The sequence below is a fragment of the Trichoplusia ni genome, chromosome 3 (genome assembly GCF_003590095.1).
Source record: "Trichoplusia ni isolate ovarian cell line Hi5 chromosome 3, tn1, whole genome shotgun sequence".
Classification (NCBI taxonomy): Eukaryota; Metazoa; Arthropoda; class Insecta; order Lepidoptera; family Noctuidae; genus Trichoplusia; species Trichoplusia ni.
The window spans coordinates 18,049,647-18,076,484 of NC_039480.1; the positions used below are offsets into that span (position 1 = coordinate 18,049,647).

General features: G+C 34.6%; 1 protein-coding gene across 1 annotated transcript in view; it reads left to right on the forward strand.

The window, feature by feature from the left end:
- The window catches only part of LOC113492231 (allatostatin-A receptor), a 125,092-nt gene that overhangs the window by 11,814 nt on the left and 86,440 nt on the right, over positions 1-26,838 (forward strand). Inside the window, exon 2 of the mRNA XM_026869607.1 lies at positions 7,834-7,878. The gene's annotated coding sequence lies outside the window, so the exon portion shown is untranslated. The remainder of the gene's footprint in view (positions 1-7,833; positions 7,879-26,838) is intronic.

The following is a 26,838-nucleotide window of genomic DNA, read 5'->3' on the forward strand; positions in this document are numbered from 1 at the left end:
TCCGGGTTTCCGATAAAATATGATATTCCGATGCAATAATGCATGCAGAACCTTCTTGCGGGACAATGCAATAAATATCATGATATAGAGTTGAACTGATGCTGGAGACTGTTTACATGTGACATTACACTGACGCTGAAGAAATGCTTAACCATTGAACTGACAAGCCAACATCACGTTACATATCTAAAATGGATCTTATAACCATGTATTTAAAGTATTTTTTTCTAATACCCTTTAGTATTTTCTAGGCTCTCCGTTCGTTGAGCATACAAACCAGTTCAAACATATAAAGTAAATGTACGTTAATTGCTTAATTGTTTGATACGTAATACAATCCTTTGAAAGTTTGTTTTAATGGCGTTTATTGATTACCGTCGATCGTCTTTTGCTTCATATAATATTCGCGCCGCTCGGCTCCGGAAAACAGCCAGTGTTTGTTTAAGTAATGTAGATTAACTCACTGGGCTTTTAATTGGAAAATATTTGTTTCAGTTGAAGGGTTTTTTTGTAAACGTGTTTTGTTTCTGGTAGGTGTGTTATTGCACGCCTACGTTGAATCGCGACATTGTTTTTATCAGAATTAATTCATATTTTAGAACTTTGGCTTTCTTCGTTCACGCGTCATAATAGGCAAAACAGTTGAAGAAATCATAATCAAAATAACTGTTAATTACTTGAAACAGCACCTATTGAAATTCAAAGTCAAGTACACTTGCTGCGCTATGGTACAAACTCATTAAAAGCAAGCTGTCTTTCCAGTTTGCAAAATTGTTACATGTCATTTAATTTACAATGATGGTAATGTTTGACTTCAGACTGAGCTGAACTACTTCAGGAAATGGTGGAAGTGTAAACTTTTGTTAAAATTTCCTCCATTTCAAAATTTATTCCGCCAGGAACCTTAATTATCCGCCGCCACGCCGTCGAACATTATAATTATTTTATAATTTCAAAGGGCGATTATTCGAGGAAATGCAGCGAGTCCGTGAGCCTATGTCATTCTGTCAATTACAACGAACCTGTCAAATACAGGCGTTGACATTTTAAATGGTTGTACTGAAAATTATGAACGGTAATATTTGTTTTATCGGAAAACTTGTTGTAATGGCTTCATTCGTCAAAGCGACCGTAAGCCAATATTTGTTCAAGGAATAAATAATTCTGTTTGATTTAAGAACGGTAACGGAAAATATATTTAAGGGAAACTAGTAAGCAGGTAGTGTACCAGAAAACAAAGATCTTTACGTACTTAATGGCATGGAAAATTCTCTGAAACGATGACTCTATCACCGTTGTTATACCTTGCTTTGATATGATACTTTTCTTGGTAAAGTTTGTAATTAAATTTAGAGGGCCTGAAACTACCTTTTAATAAATAACTGTTGAATTTTGAAAGCTAGACAGTTGTGTACTAATAACAGTTCTAATATTACCTTAGGGATCTATATTGACCTTACACATCGTATCTCTCGCTCGAGAGTCTATCCCAAAATTAAACTCTTGTTAACAAAATTCAGTCACAGAATCAAATCAACAAAACATTTACGACTTTAATCGAATTAAAGAATCGATTCCTTTTCCAACTGACATCCATTCTTCACTGTCAATTGTTCAAAACTTGAGAACGCACAAACACTTTTATTTCGTTCTCATATCTATCACTGTCAGCCGGGATGAAGAGACGAACTGATAACAAATTAAATACCGAGAAATTCATTCCAGTCTTCGACTCACAAATGAATCTGGCAAAGAAGCAAAACATCACAATTAATGCTTTACAATAGACTCTTAAAATATGACTAGTGTCGTTGTGAAAGGGAGACTACTACGCGCAATGTAGAGCTCTATCTCGCTTCCACAACTATTCTAGTTTTCAGTTAACAGCTCGTAGTATAAGGCACTGGATTTAATGGTTAGAAATCTTCAAGTCAAAGCTAATGAGCTTAAGGATAATGTCGGTGTCGTTTTTTTGTTTGATGGTGTGCTAATTATGGCATAAGTCTACAATTGTTCATTCTTATCTCGGTTTTGTATTTAATTCATTTTATTGCATTCCGACTGGAAAGAAGCTACCACATTTTTTGATTATTCATTTGTTTATTGACGTCCTAACTTAAATCCGTTATTGTATTAGGATGTATAGACGTTTAACCTATGTTTTTATTGCAAGTGTGCCTCTGAAATACAGTTTGAAATGTTTTATAGATTGAAAATAGTGACAGCTAATTAAAATCACATTGAAAATTTCGCTGAAACTAGGTAGGATAACGACATAATTATAGTTACAGGTGAGTCACCAATTTGTCCAAAAATATTCTGAAATCTAGTACCATTTTGAAAAGCGCAAGCAATTTCAAATTTGTCGTAAACATTGGATGCTACTCACCGAAGCGAGCGTTACGATAATTGGCACATTAATGGTGCAAGAAGACAGGATGCGAAGCAATAAAACTGGCTATATCCAGTAATATCCAGATGTATCTAGCTAGCTGTAGCTCGGTAAGGCCGAGTTGCACGAATTTTAGTATCAAATCGATCGTAAAATTTCGGGGTTCAGCATAAAATTGAGACCACCCCACGTGAATCTGTAGCGATGTCACGTACCTGGCAGAGAGTTAGCTAGGTGTACATCGATATGCAGAAATATTGCTGACGTAATGATAATTCACGCTTGCACTAGACGTATATCTAAGTATTTTAGTAGTAGTTCACAAGTCAAGTCCTTTTCTTTGATACTCATATTTGGGTTATTGTGAAATAACATTCACACCATCATTATGCAGCGGTGACCATCATCATCGGCCTAGCCTTTTCCCAACTATGTTAGGGTCGGCTTTCAGTCTAACCGGTTTCAGCTGAGTACCAGTGTTTCACAAGGAGCGACTGCTTATCTGTGGTGACCATATTACACTGTTTTTTTTTTCAAACTTTTCCAAAAAAAAAGCTATGGGCTTATTCAACATGCAAACCAAAAATATATCAAAATCAAAAACTGTTGATTCGTTTGATAGCCACGATAACGCTGTCACACACGCACACACCCATAAACACACAAAGACACGTCGAACTTATGAGACTCCGAAGTTATTACGTCGGGATTGAAAAAAGCAAAGAATATAATTTCGCCATCAACTGTTGTAATTTGGCTTTTGCACGGTACGTAATACACCGCTCCGGTTAGGTTTTGTTTAGTAATGGAGAGGTTGAACCCCTTTTACAGGTGGGCTTGACTTATCGAGGTATTAAATAGAGCCGGTATGCTTCCGGATTTCTGAAGTGAATAGAAGACAGCGTAAATATTTTACCTTATGTAATGTTAGACGATTTGTCATTCAAAGTTGCATGATAATTTGCAAATTGATCGCAATTAAGATTGCAACACTATGTAATGTCACTCTCTATGAGTATAACACACAATCCATACTTGATAATATCATTGATGAACGGTATAAAATTTTAAGTCACATTTCTAGCTTTTTTATATTATATCAGTCTGCCTTTTCAGCTGGCTAGAATGGAATCCTCTTAAAGCCTTTCATGAGTTTGTAGCCGTTATTTTAAGCCTGCTACGTGAGGCCGGCTGCTCTCAAAAGCCGATATAATGCACGATCGTCCGGTTACAATTACGAAGCCAATGCCACATGAACGAATGAGGATTTTTGAAAAACTTTTTGACAAAAAGGTTTTTTTTTTAATTGCCGAAATTATTTGAGAATTTATTTGTAAAGGTACTTATGGGCAAAATTAATTGAAAATATTATCTCGTCTGGTTTATATTTTTAATTATCATGAAAGAAAGTACACACAATTTGAAACTTATTTTAAATAAAATATAGAAAAGTTTATGCTAACACACACCACCATAAGAGATGAAAATAATAAAAATACACTATATACAAGTCACTAGAATGTTTTAAAGTAATTTTGACTAAATATGGTCAAAAAATATAATTGTATTTTATTCGGTGCAGTTTCAATCACACTACATTCAACAAAATTGAAAACTTTTGTTGAAATATTTCAGTATTCACGCATGGCTGAATAGATATTTGTGAGTTTTGCTCAGTTATTCGTGAAGGAATTCTTCCAAATAGCATCGTCTTCACAATGGAGGCACGGTGTGCAGCGAGCGAGGTCATCAGGTCCCTTTAAAATGTTTGAATAAATTCACTTGTTTCTTAATGCTTTGGCCGTCGAACTGTCAAGAGAAATACAAACATTTCTGGTATATTTACATTGAAATTCAGGTTTTCTCTGGTGTTGGTATTGATATAGGTACATATTTTGAATGTCAATTTATAAATTGATTACATTTTAACAAAGTGTGCAATACGTTACTAATGTTTAAAACACATTAGTAATTAGTAATAATATCACATAGGTAAGTAAACTAGCTTTTGGATAGCTTTGGGATTAAAGTTCTCGAAAAGACAATTTAAATTAATCTGAAACTGGTGTTTTTAGACGAATTCTAATGGCCATCTTCGAGGTTCTACGTCATGTTATGAAATTGCATTATCACGCAATTTATGAAAAATTTCACGCTCGTCACGGAAATATTAAAAAGTGGATCAAATTAAACTTTAAAAATTTGATTACAGACAGACAGAAAAAATTGAGTACATGCTTGTAATAAATTTTGAAAGGAGTGGATACATGAAGTAATTTTTAATATCATATCACAAATACATACTTTTTCAAGTTAAATCTACCTTTAACTTAAAAAATAAATATAATAGAAGTCGCGCCGTGATCTCCCCTTAAGCTAATGTGAGAGACATCAATAGTGAAGGTTTTATAGCCGTGACGGTCTGATGTCCGCATCGGATTGGTTTTTATAGCAGATCTGAATCCTAGTAGTCTTGCATGTCAGAATATAATGTTATCTAGACTTGTAAACTGGTGAATAGCCTTCGAATGGTAATGTGGTCGCATAAACTTTAAATCAATGTTGGTTATTTGGGTTTGGTTACTGAGGGAGTATTGAATCATGTCGTTGTATTTCAATAGTGAATGTCGTAGTTACATCGCTGAACTATGTTTGCATTTGTGAGCATGTGTAGGTAAGTTTGATACCCGACGTAGGTAAAGTATCTAGAGTGACTTTTTATAAGTTAATTTAGTTTTTAATTATTCTTAAGCACCATTGATATACGGTAACAGAAAACAGAGTGAGTGAATTGAAATGAAACTACTTTTACGGATTTTATCGCGGTTTGGATTTTATCGCGGTTTAATTTTAGATTTCAGTTCCCGACGTTTCGACACCTTTGCAGGTACCATGGTCTAGAGCAGACTGAGATGACGTTCGTGTTGACAGAAGATGTTGCTCGGTCCGACAAGACATTTATTATGAAGAGATTGATTACATTTATTATAATAACGTGAGTGAACCTGGATTCTACGTATTGGAATCTGAAATTGTGAGCTAGCGTGTTTATCAATCAGCCATTCTGTATTGAAACTTTACGTGAAGTTTGACGTTTCATTGGATTGGTACTCTTAGTTTATAATCTCAGTTGCTTGTAAATATTTTGCATATTTCTGATCCCTCAGTACTTGCAATATAAAGTTATTGATCACACGTAATCTCATTTATTGATCGACACTGATACAAAATAATATGACATAAAGCTCCTTGCTTTTATATAAAAAAATACGATTCAGCTTCGGCATTCTAACTGACAAGTCATTTTGGATTAATTCAACAACATGACAAAAAAATTGTGTCCCATTGATATACATAAATACTTTTCGATACCAATCGTCCTAGAATCCCCAAATCCATGTGATATTAAGATTTCCTCTCTAGATATAGCAAGCAACAATATGTCAAATAAATGAATCACAGGTTAGGTTTTATATGTCTGGCACATTGCCAAATATCAGAGGGTATCGTGACTTTTAAACACAGATCTGCAGAATGACCATCTGTCAAGAATAACGTCTGTTTTCGACGAAGATAAACTGTGTTGAACATTTAACTTTATACTCGAGATTTAATGACCTTACTGAAGTGCGAGTGTCAATTACTATTTCCATCTCAGTCTTTAAAAATCTGATAAAGTTTTTAAGTCATATGGGTTACTGTCGAGGGTTTTTCCCACGTTTTTATTCACTCGCTTTATTGTTTGTTTGTTTGTCGTTCCTCTCGCCGTTTCCGCATTGTTCCGTTCATACTCAATTTTGAGGCACTTTCCGAGAATCTAACAGGCTGAAATCTTCAGGGTAGCTTCAAACCAGATGACAATGCAATTTACAAGTATAAAAACGGCTGTACCGATTTTGATAGGATTTGAATGGATTTTTTTAATCTACTTTTTATCGGATAGCCTTGTTTTTATGTGTCTTCTTATTTACTCATACAATTATCTCTACTTACCCTTTAAAGAATCAAGTCGTGATTATAACATGCAGTATCGAGTATGGTTGTTTCTGCACATGCTTTGTATGTGTTATAGTCGCCACATGAAATATAAGTGGGCTATGACGATAAAATGTTTATTTATACGCCTAATTGGTACTTTACTGCTATGCTAATTTAAGAATATTAGGAGGACTGTACATCGATGTCGGTAAGCACGCGGTGAAATTGTGATATGTCGTGTGAAATACAATTTGTTTTCGACTATTTTTACTGTTATTATGTTAAGCGTAATACATTATTTTGAACTCTTTTCAGTTGTGCAAAAATGGTTATTGTAAAAGATTGTCATGATATTAGTGGTTTCGGTTAAATTCATGTTTTGAATATAAGATGGTCTTGGTAATTTATTTGGGGTCACTTTAAAAATAATAGCACACTGTTAAAAAAGCCGCTTGAAACTTCGACACAGCTTCTACGAAACACTTCAAAACTTATTGAATAATCGAGAAATTTTGATACAAATCATCACGTATCGATAAAAATAATCGAATAGAATCGGCAGTCGCCTTTAAACTGGAATCAGAGCTGCTTAACATTCCGTACGGTTCGTAAACCGTCAAATGAACGGAATACGTTATTGTTATAATTGGCTTGAGTCCAGTGACATGTCATTTGGGCATAGGAGACCAAAACTACACTGCGTGGTGATGACTGCCATGTTCCAATGGTTTTGACAAGTAGCAAAACCAAAAGACTTAGTATTTACATTTTTTTTAAACGGTCCTTGTGCTTATAAACTTTTTAACGATTCTGTCGCGGGTTGTCTCGCAAACATTCAAATCACATGCAAAAAGACACCCATCACAGACATATTCAGCGAATTAATAATTTGAAATTCCAAGAAATATAATTTCTATTATTTAATACATCACTCACAAAATTAATAGGGGCTAGCGAAAATATGCGTTAGTAATTTAAAGTTATCACAGAAATAGTTAATTGTTAATTTGTCTTAGTTAAGTTGATGTATGGAAAGTTGCTTAGATGTCGTTATTGCCTCTGTATACAATTTGTAGCGCAGTGTGTAGTTTGTGTGCTGATGAAAGTAGTTCAATTTTATGATGCCAAGGTCACTGATAAACCAACACAGCGTTGGAACTCAGCTCTGTAAGAATATTGCCAATGCTGGCCACACGAATACTTTTACGTACAAAATGATATTTTTAATTTTATTTTTTGCGCTATTAACTTTTACTTCTTATAGTATCTAATTTTTGATGCTTATAATACTTACCTAATTTAATTAAATAGATCTTGATTTTATTATGAATCTTGCTTGATCCGGGACAGCAGAAAATTATAATTCTCGAGCGCCTAAAGGATAAGTGAATTTCAATCTGCGAGTAGAAAAAAATAACTGACATTTTTAAACCAAAATTTTAACAAATAATTTATTTTTACAGGTAAATATCTGCCTCTCCTGTAAAGGCTGCACACATACATGACAAGTAAGTAAAACTAATTAGTTAACCTCATGCCTAGATTGCCTAGAATTACTAGAAAATATATCACCGATTCCCTTAAGAGATTTATTGTCTGAAATCTAAACTTATAGCGTATTCATTTATCATTGCCTGTGTTAATTAAGTCAGGGCCAAGGAATTTGGGGTTTGGTTTAAACTCCTCGTTATTACTGGGTGACCTTAATTTAGGTAATGAAAAGGTATTTACTAAATATTGGGTTTGAAGTTGTGATTATTCAAAGGGTCTAAGAGATGTAACTTTTAAAGAAGTTGAAAGTACTAGCCGAATTATATGATACTTCTAAAATTATTGTCGAAATAAGGATTTTCTCAGTCTCTAAATTTTAAATTAAATTACAACAGAAGTATTAATAATTTAGAGATAGCTAGAGAGAACTGTAAATTGCATTATCATTGGGTTTGAAGCTACCCTGAAAATTTCAGCCAGCTAGCTTATTGGGAAGTGCCTAAAAATTGAGTTGCGAAAACCCAACCGGAACGACCAACAAACAAAAAAGAAAGTGAGTTTATAAAAACGTGCGAAAATCTACATTTCTACTTCTATATTGATCTTACATAAAATAAATCATATCTAGAAGACAATCTAAAACTATTTCATAATCTCATCAGAAAACAACAAGAAACAAGAACTCCGTCAATAAAACACAAAAATGTTATTAAGAGACTATAAAATGTCGAGATTAGAAGCCAGTACTTACGTCGGCCATAAACGTGAGATGAGTTATATCAGCATCAACAGCATCACAAGTAGTTCGCGGTAGATTACTCGGTACAATTGCCTTTGTAGCCGAGCCAAGGGATCCGTCACACTAGTTATCGCCTTTCTTAGTAAATTGTATAACTGTGTACAAAGACAGGTTAGGCTATTTAACGAGGTTTGATGAAGCTCGCTCAGGTATTTGATATACGGAGAAAACAACTTTCTCTTGGATTTGTAACGAAGTTAATATATTTCTCCGAATGCTAACAATGATTGGCTTGTTTCAAAGTATTGAACTGATATGTCATTGGAAAACACATTTCTTTTTTTTGGTGATTCGATGAGATATTGTCTAAAGTCTTTCAAGACATTAGGGCCTATATTGCCATCCTTCGGCCAAAACGCCGGAGTCGTTGCACGGCGGTTCAAGTTTAGTCAGCAAGAGTATCACACTACCCAGATAAGGTGGGTAGTGTGATACTCTTGCTGATTCCCTCGCCTAACCACAAAAATGGGCTTGTAGATGAGGTATATAACGCTTATTCTAAATTCGAGTATTTTTTTGTAGATGTTACTTGCATGTTTTTGTAACCCCCTGCGACACATGAGGGTTGAATTCCTTAATGCGGGAGCCACTGTCAATAACACAGTAAACTGAAAAGTCAAAGACACGTCACTTGTCATAAATAAATGACATTCCGACATACATATACGTTTTCGAATCCGTTTCCTATTTTGATTGATGTAATAACTTCAACGCCAAAAAGACAAGCCGTTTAAGAGATTCATTTCCTTTCTCTCATACAAGTTTTAATCAGCTGATGGCAATCACTTTATAATATTAGAAGTGTAAAAGTATTTGAATCTGTTTGTATTCATGTGTCAATTTGTGGCCTCTGCACGCCGAAACGGCTGGAACGATTTCCATAAAATTTAGTATTGATCTAGATGAAAATTACGATTAAGTTAAAGGCTCCATTATTAAAAGAGGAAAATGTTTATTTAGCTATAACTGACACCGAGCTTTATATAACTTTGTGTTATATGTAATTTAATAGTAGCTTTCGTGAGGATGATTCATTCTTAAATAATACAACGGTACGATTTGCGACATCTCGGTCGCGTCAGCTCATGATTAAGGATCCTGGTTGCGTCCGAAATCCGGAACCCGGATAAATACGCGTGAGTAAACCGTTGTATCATTTAAGTATAGTACCTACCTACTTATTTAGTATCCCATTTTAACATAGGAGCTATATTCATGGAGAGGGCTCTGCTCGAACATTGTATGGACTAAATTAATAGCCTTATAAATGACTGTCCCTGTCATTAGAATGTCTATTTAAATTAAACTGGCCATTACCTAGTCAAGCCTTTCGTTTTTGTTTAAGGTATAGTCAATATAGTAAGTTGTTCATCCCTACTAATATTATAAATGCGAAAGTAACTCTGTCTGTCTGTTACGCTTTCACGTCTAAACCACTGAACTGATTTTAATGAAATTTGGTACAGAGATAGAGTTGACCTTGAGAAAGAACATAGGATCGTATAGTTATATATACGATATGAACATAGTTTTTATCCCGGACTTTTGAAGAGTTCTCTTGGAAACGCGATGTAACCGACATCGACGCGGGCGAAGCCGCGAGCGAAAAGCTAGTATATTATATCCAAAAAATACTACTTTAATTTTTTACAAGTACCATTATAAATAAAGAAAGCAGAAATACGCGAATAGTCGTAATATTAACAGCTAGTGAACCAAAGTGTAGCAAATAGGTGAGAATTATTGTGCAGTATATTTAGCCTACGTTACGTAACCAGCAAGCGGTCAGGTAGCGGATCGGGTGTTGTATTTTGTAATGTAAATTACATGTTTCTAATGGAGCAAGTTTGTATTTACCTTGATAAAACTAGATATTATTTTGAATAAATAATTGAAAACTGGTCGGTGAGAAAGAGTAATTAGCCGTCCACGGTCACCAAGGAAATCGGATATGTTTATGTCCAATACAATTGAAGCCTTATAAATAAATTTCCTTTTTAGCCGAAAGGTAAAATCAAAATCCTATGACTGAGGCTCCGCTGTCTGTCCGTCTGTCCTCTCTCGGTCTCATAAACTGTGATACCGCTCGCTTTTTAATAAAAGTTCAAATAATAAATATTTTTTGGGTTACCAATTTTTTTGTAAAGTTTTTTAATAATGACAGAGTTCCGTATGAAAATTCTTTGCAATAAAATACTGAGGATATTGCGACTCTAACTCTCACCCGACCAGTTATTTCCGTTAAGGGAGGGTAGTCTACAAACAAGTTACAAAATAAAATCATGAAACACGTGGAAATATAAGTAAACTTCTAAATCAACGTAAACGAACAAACATGTGTGATCTTCCCGGGGGGCCTTTAGATCCTGGTATTTCCGATTTTATTTTCATCTGTAATTCTGGACTACAATTTCATTTTGCTGTAGTTCTAGAAATGTTTACACGTGCCAATAATTAAAGCTTGATTACGGCATTATTATAAACACTTAATTGATTTTTCACAGTTTATATTCAGTGCTGTATTATCCATAAGGCTCTTTAGGCCCGTACCACAGTAGGGGCCCACTATGAGTAGGGTCCAGCACTCCCGATAAAATAAAAAGAAAAAAATATTGAGTAATTATTGACACTATAAGAGTGACAGAGCCTGTCTTAATAACTGTGCCCAAGGAAGGCATCTCAAAAAAAGCTCGATTAATTTTACACTGAATGAAAATAATTTGGACCAAGGGGAGCTCTACTCCTTTGTTGACCCGAGGCCTCTGGGCCCCGATCAGGCCCTGTTTATATTAACTACTGTATTTATAGACAAATGTTTCGAACTTGTCGCTTTAAAGGTCACTGATAATCCATATTGGAGTATAAGGTACAAAGGTAAACGAGTTAACTGTAATTAGTTGTGAATATTGGTATTTAACCTTCCGTTTACATGCTCCGCGAAACGGGAAGTCGGCTTACAGGCCAGATAGGATCAGAGGGGATTTGAGACTTAACTGAAAAAAAAAATAGTGCTGGACAAAATTTTTGCTTCATTTTCAAATAGAGTATAATCCTCATATACTTGTAATCAGACCACGAACGGTTATAAATTCTACGTGTCTTTTCAGTATGTTCTGAAAGTAAGCACAGTGCATAAAATTTCCTACCGGTTGGCAAAAATAAAATGCATTAAAATTGAACGTTTGGTAAATCTAAAATCTTATTCTAGAAATCTATGTCAGTATAATGATGGAACACGTTCTAAGTTGGATCAAACATTTGCGGCCGATACAAAAGTTTGCCATAGTGCAGATTGGACCCGAAGCACGTAACGTTGGCATATTGCTTCCAATGTTCGGCCATCCGTGCAGTGAAATCATGACTCCGAGTATTTTCCCCGGCTCTCTTTTGTTTTATTCTATTGCCGGAGAGCCGAAAATTGGCATGTGTGAAACGGAGGTAAAGTTGTTGAAGCCTTTGTCAATTAAATACTCAATTGAGGTCAATGACAGAAGCTGGAACTCGAATATAGTCAAGGGAAAAGTTCGGAATGTTTCGATGTCACAAAAATAGAGTTATTTTTTAATTAGTTAAAAAAAATGAAATAGTACGATTAATTATTATATAATATGGTATTTTACTTGATATAAATGTGTTTAAAGCCCAATAACAAAATTAAACTACACATAACACCGCAAAGTATAATCACTTTTTCCTTACGAAAGACACTAACTAAAACAAAGTTTCATTCTTTCAAATGTTTTTGTAATAACTTTTGAGAATTTAAGTATGAATCATTACTTAAATAATACAATGGTTTAATTATGCCTTTAATTTATTTATTGCGATAGCCCAACTCCTTAGTTTTGAGTCCGTGCGGAGTCCTTAATCATAGCAACCTCGCCCCGCTTCTGCTTATGATTCAGGTCTCCTATTGGGTCCAAAACTTGTCAATCCCGATAAATACGTGTGCGTAAACCGTTCTATCACCGGTATATCTAAAAATAACTCAATATTTACATAGTATACCACCACGTGTTGGTTCCTAAACTTTCTTTAATTTAAATTTAATTTTGATTACAATAGAGCGTAGTATAAGTTACTAATTGTGTTACGACTATCATAAACTTTCTCAATTTAGCTTCAAGTTTAGTTATTTGTGTAATAGGTGGGATCCGTAATTTCAGGGCTGTCAATCATGCTTTAATTTGTTTCTTGGTGCTTGTGGGTTGATGTTATCTTTATTAATGGTTATTTCAAATTTGTTTAGCAGTAATACGGACAAAAGACAGCGGTTGTTAACATCGTTAGATAAGAACTTTAGTTGTGAGATTGGATTTTGTAGTGTTAGTAGGTTTTGATGTAGAAGACAGTAGACTATTAATTTATTTCTTTAATAATGGTTTACTCCTGCGTATTATTAGGGATAGCTCGACTATTTTCGGACCCAACTGGAATCAATCAGTTACGACTCGCGATCCCTCCGCAGGTTCCAAAACTAATAAGTAGTCGTAAAAAATATATTCTTATAACGTAGACTATTTCTTTCTCTTGCGTGTCGAAGTATTTTATGAAAACGATTGTATTACATTCATAAAAGTTGTTCAGTGACGGTTCATTACCGACGTGTCTCTAAAATGATTAACAATATTCTGTTTGAAATACTTAAATAAAATTAATGGACTATCAATTATAATTATCTTTCTAGTATTATTGTCTTTCTATTCATCTACGGAGGTTTAAAGGTAGCCATATTTTTGTATTTATCGTCTACCTGAAGGTCATTTACCCCTGGCCAGTAAAACACAAGTCGCAAGTGAAACATGTGTGCCATGCGAGGCAAGAAAAAGGCATAAAAATGTCGTAACTGCTGGAAACCTTTTGTCGTAATATGTAGAAATGGATATTAACGCCTTTTTTCTGAGTGATTAAGCAGATGTGTATGACACTAATATTATAAAAGGGAAAGTATGTGAGATTGTTTGTGTGTTTGTTTGTTAACCCTCACGCCCATACATCTGGATAGGCATACATAGGATACTTTTATCCTTCTTCGTTAAAGAACAGTAAAGTTTTTACTGCTATAACCGACATCGAGGCCGGCGAAGCCACGGGCAATAGCTAGTTACATTAAACACTAAATATTATATAAATAAAGCGAATTTATCTCGGTCTTCTCATTATTAACTACTTAACTCTTCAACTCTACGATAAAATAAATCTGACTTAATTATTCATAAGAAAGGATCTTGTCATGCAATATTTTGACGCGGTATAGTACAGGAATCATATAAAATAAAACTAGTGTATAGCTTGTGTGTGGAAGGTAAACAAGTATTTGAGTTTAAAAGTTTATTAAATTCCACTAAAACTATTATTACACAATTTTTTTCACAGAGCACGTCGTTCGTTCGACAGTTTGAAAACGAGAGAGAGAGGGGCTCGGGCGCGGGGTGATGCGTCCTGTGCGTCGCGTCGGCGCCGAGCGCTGTGATTGGTCAATGCGCGCGGGACGCGTAAGCGGCTATTCAAATATCGCTTACGTGTTCCGCGGCGGGAATTTTAAAATTAGGGATGCGCGCTACAAGTGTAAAATAAAATACCCACCAACTGCGCATCTGCTCTGCCCACTATCCATTAATTCAAGCGCAACGGCTCCTACTGCTAATTTCCCCAGAACACACTCTTAGAAGCCATAATAATTTATGAACGGACGATAAGGAATCTCACGATAAAAGTCCATAGAAAATGTTTAAAAGAACTCATTCCTTCTTCTTTTTCTTTTAAAAAAGAACGACTCCCGCATTATGGAATCTCACAAATATTCAAGCCACATGCACAAAGACATTCAGACTCAGGACAAGCATTTGTGCATCACACAAACTATAGCCATGTCAACTTGGATTTTTACCCGTCGCTCATTCCCACATGCGCTTATAGAGGATAGAGGACTTTTCTTCCAGAGACACTCTCTTTACCCTTCTAACATTACGAATCCATAAAATTTTATGTTAATCTATACTAATATATAAAGCTGAAGAGTTTGTTTGTTTGTTTGTTTGAACGCGCTAATCTAAGGATCTACTGGTCCAAATTGAAAAAATATTTTTGTGTTGAATAGATTATCCATCGAGGAAGGCTTTAGGCTATAAACCATCACGCTGCCACTAATAGGAGCGAAGATACAATGGAAAATGTGAATAAAACCGGGCAGGTATACCTAAATCATAACTTATATCTTCTACCCACGGGGACGAAGTCGCGGGCAACAGCTAGTCTTCATATAAAACAGTACCTGAAGCCTTTGTCTGGTTAGTAATAAATGGTTTAAGTCTATTGTCACAGTTGTAGGTATCTTAGAGAAATAAAGAATACCGCAGCAGACGCTTAAGTGGTAGGGCGACAAGTTTATACAAATTGTGTTACAATGCTCAGAAAATATGATAATAGTTAAAGAGATTTATTGAACGCGTTCCTGTGAAAGTAGGACATATTTTTAATGCCGTTTTTCGGCGTAAAATATATAACTTTGCAACTAAACCTATAGTTTCTCTACCATTTTTTATAAGGCTTTATTTCAAATAGTACGTGGGGTATATTTAAACACACATTCACATTTTACTTCAGAATTATTTACTTCTGCAGTCGCTAATTGTGAAAGGAAGCGCTCGAAAATGTGAAAATGGCAAATCGTAGTCACGTGACATATCGGCACGAAAAATCATTTTCGAATAATTGAATAATTATAGAATAATAAAATATAGAATAATTGACTGTCGAAATATAACTTAAAGTTGAACTTGGCTTGTCCCACTGCCGTGCCGCTTAATACAATTCTATTTAATTTCAGTTACAATAGACGACAATAGAGCCTTTGCAGACATAGGACATCAAAGGGCTTAATTCTCTCATTTATTTTAATTGAATCTTAGCATTTTCTTTTGTTCTAAGCTGATATATTGTTTTCATTCTGTCTGTTCAGTTGAAAAGAAATGAGTTTGTTTTGTTATTTCTTTGTCAGTTTTGCCCTTATTCGAGAGAGCCTACAGAATCTGTACCTCGCTCATACTTAATTATAATAAACTAATATAGCATAATGCCAGAACATCTGTATCCAACCAAAAAGTCGTAGAAGTAACTAACAGAGTAACAGTTCCCAAGACGGTCCTTAAAAACATGTTAACACTTTCAAGCAAATGTGCACCTAATGTTATATTTGACACGGTTGATTGTCGCTTGTTGTCTTTGTTGCGTCTTATGATGTTTTAAGTATTGTGGTCTGGAGAAGATTTACTTCAAATATGATTACCGCGCCAAAGCGTTGTTTAATCTGTGAGAGAAGTCTGGAGCGAGTTACATTGACACACTTGTCGGGAAAATGTGTGTATGTGTGCTATGTGTGTAAGTATGTGTGGGTAAAATGGGGTAATTTGGTAAAAATATGCCTTTTCAAGACAATGTTTATATTTCTTGAGTAAAGAATAGAGATTTATCTTGCTAAGATATTAAACGCTCAAATTTTTTCATTTAATCTACGGGCATTTCGACTTTGAAAAACGAATACTATATATTTTAGGTAAGAAATTATAAGGGCGTGTGTTACAAACGCTTGACTCAATTTATTGATACCGTGGCTATTCAATAAAATAAACTGTTATTAAAAAAAGTTGCGTTGTAACTAACCAACAATTTATCTAAAAGATGTTCTTTAACTGATTTATCTCATTATTATATCTTCAAACACGGCTTGCTATAACTAAAACAATGGAAGCAAATATTCAACTAATTTCATTGTCATTTAAAAGAAAATCTAAATCCATTTAGTATCAGCCAAGATACACCTGGCGAAACCTGAAAAAAGCCTTTTACTTTACTTGACACAATCACATTAAAATAATTCTTTATACGCTTACAATGATACCATCGGCACAGCTACCATGAACTTCTTAACAAAACTCCTGTCGCTGTAAAAGCGAGATGCAGCTATACACAGCGTAGCGCGCTCTCTCTCACACAATGACAACAGTCCTACTACAAGAGCTCATAGTACAAGCCCTGATATAATTTATCATAAAACCTTTTTCCTTTCTCGAGGCTAAGGTTTTCAGTAACAATTTACTTTCTTATTAAACTTGACTTTGCTTTTCAGTCGGGTTTAATTTCGATTCGGTTCTGAAATTAGTTAGAACATTGATTTCGGTTCAAACTTTACTGATAAAAAATTAATTCGCTCTGTGAATGATAGCTGTCACGGATATCAGACAAAATGGACGGGATTTATTTATTGAAATGTACTTTAGACCGTTCAGAGTAATTTTGATGAAAATTGACGTTTCTTAAGATTTGGGTTAGTAGATTTGAGCATTTCGTAGCATGGACATTATAATTAAATTTTGATAAGATTTACTTCCAAATTTCAGCTTATGGTATAGTAAAACTGGTCAAGTGCGAGTTTGACTGAGGTTGAAACTGAGGTTTCTATACAAAATGGCTAAATAAAACAAGGATTGCAACAAAAATGGTTACCAAAGATTTAGTGTTTATTACAAACGTACGAGAATGTAGAAAAAAATATAACAACAGCAACAGACATAAGGATTTTTTTCACAAAAAATAGTACGTAATATTGTAGTAATTTTTTTACGTCGTCAACTGTAGGTATAGAATATATCATAAGCATCGTATGATGGAACTTAGACGGGCCTTTAGTGTGTTCCTTTAAAAACACCTACTACGCACTTTGCAAGTTGGCAAGTCCCAAACTCGAGAAAGTCTGTTTCACTTCGATATAGCAGACTTGCGGCTCAGGGATATAATTTATATTTGAAAATAGGGTTGGCACATATACTTTTTTATATAAGTTGTTTTTTTTACCAGAGCGCCAGACACTGGAGTCTTTTAACCCATTAAAGCTGATATTTTCTCGGTTATTGTATTGCATATACTCCACAGCTTTAACACAGCGCCATATAGTTAAACTAAGCTTGTATTTTGAGTACAAGACAACTGTTAAATATACCTGTACTTACTATGATCGTGCTCACCACACAAATATTTGTCCTGGGTGGAAATCAATCCCACGACATCCGGTATAGCAGTCGCGCCACTAACCACCAGACCAACAGTACAATCAATTGTGATCTAAGCATACAGAACATGCTAGTATACCTAAGAATAATAATTGACTAAAAAAAGTTATTTTTTTTATATTCCCAAAAAAATGTGTCCATCACAACAAAAAATTACTCTCAGCTTGTTTATTACTAGCTGTTGCCCGCGACTTTGTCCCCGTGGGTAGAAGATATAAGTTATGATTTATACCTGCCCTGTTTTCTTTACATTTTCCATTGTATCTTCGCTCCTATTAGTCACAGCGTGATGGTTTATAGCCTTCCTCGATGAATGGCCTATCCAACACAAAAATAATTTTCCAATTTGGACCAGTAGTTCCTGAGATTAGCGCGTTCAAACAAACAAACAAACTCTTCAGCTTTATATATAAGTACAGATGTTCGGTAACAATAAAAAAAAATATAATCAAAAATATTTTTACTAAATTTTCCCATTTTGACATCCCTAGCAACAAAACGTAGGTGTATTCCAATAAGCCAGGTCGTCAGCACTGTATTTACATCATTCACAGAGACTTACCGCAGACGTACAAGATTCGATGCCCCGACGGGAATGCTAATAACAAACCCGATATTGACTTATTCTACTTTTTTCTTTTGTTTATTGTATTGTTTTTTTTAAGGATTTGAGTGGGTCCACTGGGAAATAATTGTTTCAAGATTACTTTGTGTGGTCTATTATAAGATGATTTTTTTTTATTATTATGATGTTTGCGCCAAAATTTTGAACTTGAGCTGACACGGTGTAAGTTTACGCGAGGAAGCCTGAATTTCTGATCTAATGTCTTTAAGACTATGTAACTGCATGGGTTGGGTATATGGTAAAGGTCAAAACTCACTGGGCGCGACGTGTCGCGGTTTTGATCCCCGCGTATCCACGAATGCTTGTCCTGAGTCTGGGTGTCTGAGTACTATTTGCATTCTATTGTTTAAATTTACTTTGTCTTTATAAAATGATAAAAAAAAACTGAGGGTTCCGTACAATATAACAAAGAAAATAAATTTCCCAAAAAAAATTGATACCCATCGACAACTATTGACTAACTATTTTCAACAGATATCATAATTATCTGTAAATTTCAACCGTCTACCTCTCAAAATTCACGAGATTTAACCTGGTCAAAAATAGTCGGCAAAACAGGATGCCTTAAAAATATCCATTTTTACCCGTTGGATACCGAACCCTAAAAACATCATATACCATCATTCGCAACCCGTATTCCATTAAAAACATTCACCACCGGCCTCCCACTGCGGGTTGACATAACAAAGTAGGCGCGTGTCCACACATGCGTTATCCAAAACAAATACAAATACTATATAACGAGATAAAATTTGGATATTTAATATCTGTGCTCTTGATAACAATGTTTGAACAAAGATAAAAGGCTCCATATTATGTATGTTTCTGAGAACTCGATAAATTAGTTTCGTATGTTTGATTTGTGGTTATTGAATGGGAACTTTGGATATTATTGTTTCGCTTGATATAGCTTGAAAGGGCAGACTGACGCAGTGTTAATATACAAGTATTAATAATAGACGTGTTTGTAGAGAGCGGTTACGTTGTATGTATTTACGATATAGCGCCCTGTTTTTTATATTAGGCTTATGTACTTGTAAAAAATCAATTTTCCTCAGAAAATTTCTTAGACAATTATAATGATAAGAAGTAAAAAAGGTTTTTAGTCCGTCAGCTTGATAATTAAAAACTATTGAACACATGTTTTTATTTTTAGGAGGGTGGTTGTGACGTAATGACTTAGCATAATTTATACACAGAAGTGACGTCACGCGTAAGTTTCATTTACTGTGTTTTTAACAATTTATATTTTTAGGATAAAGAAGAAATACGAATTATTATTATTAAACTTAGAATAAGGCTATAAAAATGACATTATTTCTATTCTCAATAATAATTTTAGGATTCTGATACAAAATTTTAATTGAGAGCATGAAAGCAACATTTTCTTTTTTGCAGCTTAGAATTAAATAAAAGGTGTAAAAAACTACCTGGATATAACATCTGCTAAGCCGATGGTAGTTTATTTAAAAACCTCCGCCTAAAACACCCATTCCAAACCGCAAAAAGCAATTCAAATTTAAAACTGCCACCGAAAAGTTATTTGAACTAGTCCAAATTGAGAAATTCAAAACTATGCGGTGGAATTAAAGCCAAAAACTAGTTATACAAAAAACTTTCTCGTTCACATAAATCCAGGATAAAAAATATTAAAATAGGAGCTAAAATGAGGTTCGTTCTCTTATTTTTCTTTCACATTATTGAGTGGTAAATGAAACCTTACCTTATACCTTTGACGACTCGGTCTATTTTTAACTAACTATTATTATTTTCGGCACGAGTATGTTTATATGCTTACCCATATTTTATTTTGGGCCTCTAACAATGTGCTCATTACATATATGATTAGAGTATGTGAAAATATCACGGTGATGGATTCCAGCGTCCGGCAAATTCATATTTATTTCTGTAATAAAGATTTATTCATTCATATTTATTGTGACCGCTCGACTAGTTTCGGTTGCGTCTGCTCATGATTTAGGTCTCTAGTCTGGAATCTTAGGCTATTTTGATTTTAAAGAAACAATGAGTCTAATTAATCAATAGAGAAGATGGCTGGAAGATATCACCTACTTGGGATCCAATAATAAATAAACTCAAGGCCAAACCCAAGAGCAGCGCTGCAAGACATCAAGACACAGTGAGCTCATACTGCGTAGGTCGGACCACAAATAATTAATTAAAATATGAAGGTAGAACGAGCAACATCTTCTGTCAAGACGAACGCCATCTCAGTCTGCCCGTGACCATGATACCTGCAAAGGTTTCGAAACGTCGGGAACTAAAATCTAAAATTAAACCGCGATAAAATCCGTAAAAGTAGTTTCATTTCAGAGTCTAATTAAATTAAATTAACCTACTCACCAGACATAAAGTATAAAGGATGCGGGATTGCCCGACTAGTTTCGGACCCAAACGAAGTCTTTATTGATGGGATAACTAAGGAGGCGGATCAGTGACTCCGTTTGGGTATGAAACTAGTCGGGCAATGCCGATAAATACACGTGAGTAAACCATTGCATCATTTAATAATAAAGCATAAATATGGACTTCAAACAAACACGGTCCGTTAGAAGAAAAAGTCGTATAAAATGTTGCTTATCCATTAGGGACTACCGGTAGTGTAGTGGGATCCAGTGGGACTTCTTATTCAATTTGCCAGTAACTCAATGTACAAAGCACACTTCGGTCTAACAACACTGTTACTGTGTATTACGGTCTCCTCGTGAGCGTTAATTACGTTATACGACGATTTTAAAACAATGAGACAGTCCATTTTTCATTCCTGTACATTTTATTGTTGATAAACGGGAGAACTTACTAGCGGGGAACTTAGTAATGCTGAATTGTTTTTTCTTTAATAGGATCCTTTTAGGATAGTTAAGATTTTTCGTTTAAGAACAAATTCAAATCCATGGCAAATTTTATCGAAATCAGACCATCCCTTTGGACGTGATGTCAAGACAATCACATACATTCGCATTTATAATATTAATGTTATGATTCCAAAAGACAGAATTTTAAGTATTGAAAATATTATGTCACCTGAAAGGTCACGAAGTTAAAAGCTAAAATCCACAAATATGAATATTAATAAGCGTTCCAGAAAATTTGGTCCACTTCAAATTCCTTGAACATTTTACAGATACTTTTCGACGTGTAATTATTTTAGCTTATTACGCAAGACCTGCTGGCTGTTCGTGAAATTCTTTGTCCAACCCAAATAATTTTACTTTTAAATTGTCATGTCACAATTTAAAAAAAGAACATGAAAATATTTTTCATAGTTTTGATAAGGTCGTCGCTTATTTCTAGTGAACTTCTGCTAAATACTAGTATTTAAACGTCAAACGTTTTTCGGCTTTTGAAACAGCCCATACTCGAATGATAAATTATAAAATTTGACATTACGTATGCTACAGAAGCTTCTTCTATTCAAAATTCTTTTCCGACAATATGTCTGCACTTAATGCATTACACACGTTTATGAAGACGAAACTACAGTACCCCTATAACAAACTTGGTATTTCCTGAATACTGAAAAAATCATAGTGCGGAAGATTGGCATCTATTTCCAAAAGCATACAGTTTATTCTTGCTTGTAAACTATGTAATGTCAAGCCAACTCATATAGGGTGACAATGAGTTTTGTTGGAATCCCTTTCGAAATAATTCTTGGAAATTTTGTATAAAAGAGTTTAAGTTGAGAAGCTGTAGCAGGTGCAGTTGGCAATTTTGTGGCACTTTAAGAGATAAACAACGTGCTTAAACTTAGTCCCGTTGAATAAAAATATCGCTTTTCTGCATAAGAATGAATAGCGTTTTCCAGAGTTATTGTGTTTAGTCTGAAAGTATGTGAAGACATAATGTACTGCTCGATATTCTGCACGAAATTATATCAATTTTAGAGGAGTATTGAGTATTTATTTAATACAGACAGTCTAGAGAAATGGCTATTATGAATTTTCCAGCTTCACCTAATAACCATTTATGCCCATATCATTCATATGCCACACATTACAAATTGATGTTTAAGCCATTGTAGCTGCACAATTAATTACCCTCCATTAAGAACTATTAATTATATCCTCAGTAGCATGTCTTGGGATAAGCTACAACGACCGAGATGAATTATCGAAATCTTAAGCGATAATTAAATGTATGTGAATTTTTTTTTTTTTTTTTAAATACGACTCCCGCACTAAGGAATTTAATCCTTGTGTCGCGGGGGGTTTTACAAACATACGAATCACGTGCACAATGACACCCAGACTCAGAACAAGCATTTGTGGATCACACAAATACTTGTCCTACGCGGGTATCGAACCCGCGACACGACACGCACAGTGGTATTGGCGTGGTGACCTCAACCCCCAGCTATCCGTGTAGTCGAATTGACATAGGCTTGCAGGCAGCTTAGTAATTTTTAAAAGTAGGTATATAAGTAAAAGTGTATAGAACGGTCATGTATATAATAAATATGTCTATTTATAATAAATATAAAAATGTTTTTAATAAAATAAAACAGTCTGTGCGAGTCGGAAAAATAAGTTGGATGGCTACAAAGGGGCAACAATAGCTACAAATTTATTTGTTACCCCCTAAATTTAGGATCCTTTCATAAGTTTCTTGATTTTTTTTTTATTTTAAGTATTTGTTATTATAGAGATTACTGAAAAAAAACTGTGACCAGACGGATAGACAGCAGAATTTATATAATAGGGTTTCTGTTAATAGGGAATGTGTTTTCACCCCATGGGTACGGAACCCTAATACGTTGACCATGTAGAAATGTAATTGTAAAAGTAAAATAAGCCAAGGTTGTTGGAAGATGTAAGTACGAAGTTATCCAACAACATCACATTAGTGTATAAGTTTGGTTATGTTTCACAATATCAAGTACAATTAGTGAAGGTAGAAACAAGTTCGCCAGCATTAATTGGTATGATTAGACTAGGGAGTTGGTAACTACGAGTTTCCTTATGTTACTCATCTTTATTTATTATCTTTTTTCTATATATTCAAGATAATAATCTTATTACGTAACTTACAAAAAACTTTTTGTCTGGATGGTAAAAAAACTATGTATGTATGTAAGCTTTCAGCCTTGCTAGGTAAGCGACATTTTTTGCGCTAACGCAGCTGGCATCGAACCAGCTCATTAAATTGAAAAGTCAACTTCACGTGACTTAACAAGCAGTAATAGAACATAAAGAGGGACAGAGCAGTTATCTTGCATTCTTATATTAAATGATTTAAAACAAAGCGTATGAAAATACCGGTTTCTAAAGGCCCAGAGCATTTTTCCTATATTTCAATATCATCTGGTCACCCTACACAAAATGGCTAGTTGTCATCGCCAGTCATTAGATACTTGTGTAGTCTCGTTCTTGACGAAACTATGCGAATGTCACTTTACAAATTTCTCTATTCATATTCCTTGAATTTCTTTTCGCAGAATACTGTGATGAAGTTACAAGTGGCTCGGTATTTGTTTATTGCGTTTGTTCCTGCTTGTCAGAGTCGAGAATGTGACAGTTAAGTGCAGTAAATTCTGTTTGCTCATAAAATTTGTGCGTTGTAACTATAAAAAATAGTACAATGTCAGCTGATTCGTTTAAAAGAAAAGAACACTTGTATCAATTTACGTATTCAAATTTTTATCTTAGCGTCATATAATACTCCTTTTCAATATCTTAATATCATTTGTCCATCCGTCGATCATTGGGGTGTATATCCTATAAAAATTCTGAAGAAATATAATAAAAGTAAAGATTTATATTAAGCCGCGTTTTGTACCGCCAAATTTTTTATGGGTAGCCATTTTCTAGTTTAAAAAATAGCAGCGAATCCCACTGGTACTCGATCGGTATTATTTACCAGGTTATCATTTTAAACCTTACCGTCATTGCTTTCCATTACAAATGCATAATACTTATACATATATATTCCATCGACTCTGCCCACACTTTCCACGCACCACACCTCTGATTGCCCTAATCCATCTTAAAACACTGGCAGTTCAACATGGCGGGCAAACTGTGACGTCACACACAAGCAATTTGTTTAAATGTACCAACAATCTAGTACGGTCAGCAACACAATTCCGTTTTAAACTGGTTTTAGAAACAACTGTATACAATATACCTAATTCAATGCGATACTTTTGTGTAAGTACCGAAATGGGCTTAACATCTAGGCGATATTAAACACCAATAAATAAATACATGTTAAGGAGAAGTGCTAAACAATGCTACTTTGTAAATGAACTGGGTTACTTTACTTCTGTTTCTGACGTTACCAAGCGTTATCAAACGGACTCAAATAGGATTTAAAGTTAATGCTAATTAAGTATATTGACTGTGCTTTACAGAAGTGGGGCGTTTCATTTAGATAACGAAGCCAGAAGTGTATATTATGTTGTTATGCTATATTACGTTGTAACAATTTTTTGTTCTGTACCGAAATGGTAAAAAATACCCAATTTGTTAAACGATTTTATGAACATTAAAATCACAAGGCACCCGTACTCGCAAAAAGCATTTGTGTGATCCACAAATGCTGGTCCTACTCGGAGAACGAATTCCGCTGTCTGTTGCACACAGTAGATTTTTCTTGGTGTCTTATACCACCGAGCTATCCCTTGCCGCCTATTACTAACGCTCCGTTGTATTTCCGTCCGTCACCAGGCTCATGTCTCATGATAGTTAGAAAGTTAAAGCATTCATAGATTATGTATTTATTTCTGATTCTGCTAAAGCTGTATATAAAAAAGACCATCAGGGTTAAGCAACGATAGGTACTCGTAAACCATATGGAAAAACTCAGACTTTCATAGACCCCTCACTGTCCAGCGTCTGACTACACTTGAACGGGTTTTTTTATGAAAAATCGTATGAGCGTTTTTATGGTAATTCAGTCATTCTCGTGATAATTTTAAATACGACAACATTTGTTCAGGGATTCAGACAATTTCAGCCTAAAATACAAGACTCAGGTATCAGAATATTTAATTAAGGGTTTTGTTAAAGTAATTCCAGCCGCAAATTCCATTCTTCTCAGCTCGTCGCGAACTAAATACCGTTAAGACCTTAAATATGAAAATACCAGGTTTTAAAGCTGGGACATTGTCGCGAATACCGCCACTGTAAAGTCGTGTTCTTTGACGTTATTATCATTTTGTAAATATTTTATTACATTTTAATCTATCCTCGAGTTCTTACGTAATTCGACGATGACGTCTTTCACAAATCTATACTAATTATATAAAGCTGAAGAGTTTGTTTGTTTGAACGCGCTAATCTCAGGAACTAATAGTTCAAATAAAAAAAATATTTTTGTGTTGAATAGACCATTGATTAAGGAAGGTTTTAGGCTATATAACATCACGCTGCGACAAATAGGAGCGAAGATACAATGGAAAGTGTGGAAAAAACAGGGCAGGTATAAATCATAACTTATATCTTCTAACAGCTAGTCGTACATACAATTTTTCATTTATCATTTGACTGTCTTCCTTTAATATATTGTCTCTAATCGTAATATCAATTATAGTTAACAATATTTATTTCATCGGATATTGTTCTCTGCCTTCACCAATAGATGGCGCTGTCGAAGAAACTCCTTTTTATTCTAGCTCTTTTCTCAAAGGCGATAACTGCTGACAGAAACTAGTTTCGTTTAAGCCTTCCCTCGCTTGTTTCCTCACGGGGTAAACAGATGCCCAGGTCATGCTCAGCTTCTCATATATATTCATAAAACTTCGATCGCAGCCTCTAAAGGCAAAAGTTTAATACTTAGGTGCAGGAGTTCGACTTGTGCATTTTAAGTTATCTTCAAAGTTATGGGAAAACTTTGGAATATTGCCTTTACTATAAATACTTAAGAATAGTTTCAGGTTTCAGTTCAATAAGGATGCAATGAATGTTGATTTTGATATCAGTTTATTTGTTTAATTTATAAAACGGCGATGATAACATTTATTATTGTCATTATTGTGACGAAGGGGTATCGCAAACATTCAAGTCACACGCACAAAGACTCTCAGACTCAAAACAAGCATTCGTGGATCACACAAATCACACCGATCACACGTTGCACTCAGTGGCTTTGGCATGGTGACCGCAACTACTCGACGAACCTTGCAAATTTATTTGAGGTGGGTCGAAAATTATATTTCTTTCTGGTAAAAAGTTTTTTCTCACGTACCTGTCACATTGATAGAAACTTTGGAGTTTAGACAGTAATTGAATGAAGAAATGGTCATAAAATTGACGGAATTTACGTGGGTAGAAGAAAATAGTTTATTTTTTCCTTGAAATTTGCCAATATTAGTATAAGTGACGAATCGTCCTTTACAATCTATTTTGACCTTTAATTGAAATCTATTCAGAGGCCCCAAATAATCCACTGATTTTCCGGTAATTATTATTCGAGATCCACCAAGAAAATATCCTACATAGACAACAGTTCCTGAAAAACTTTT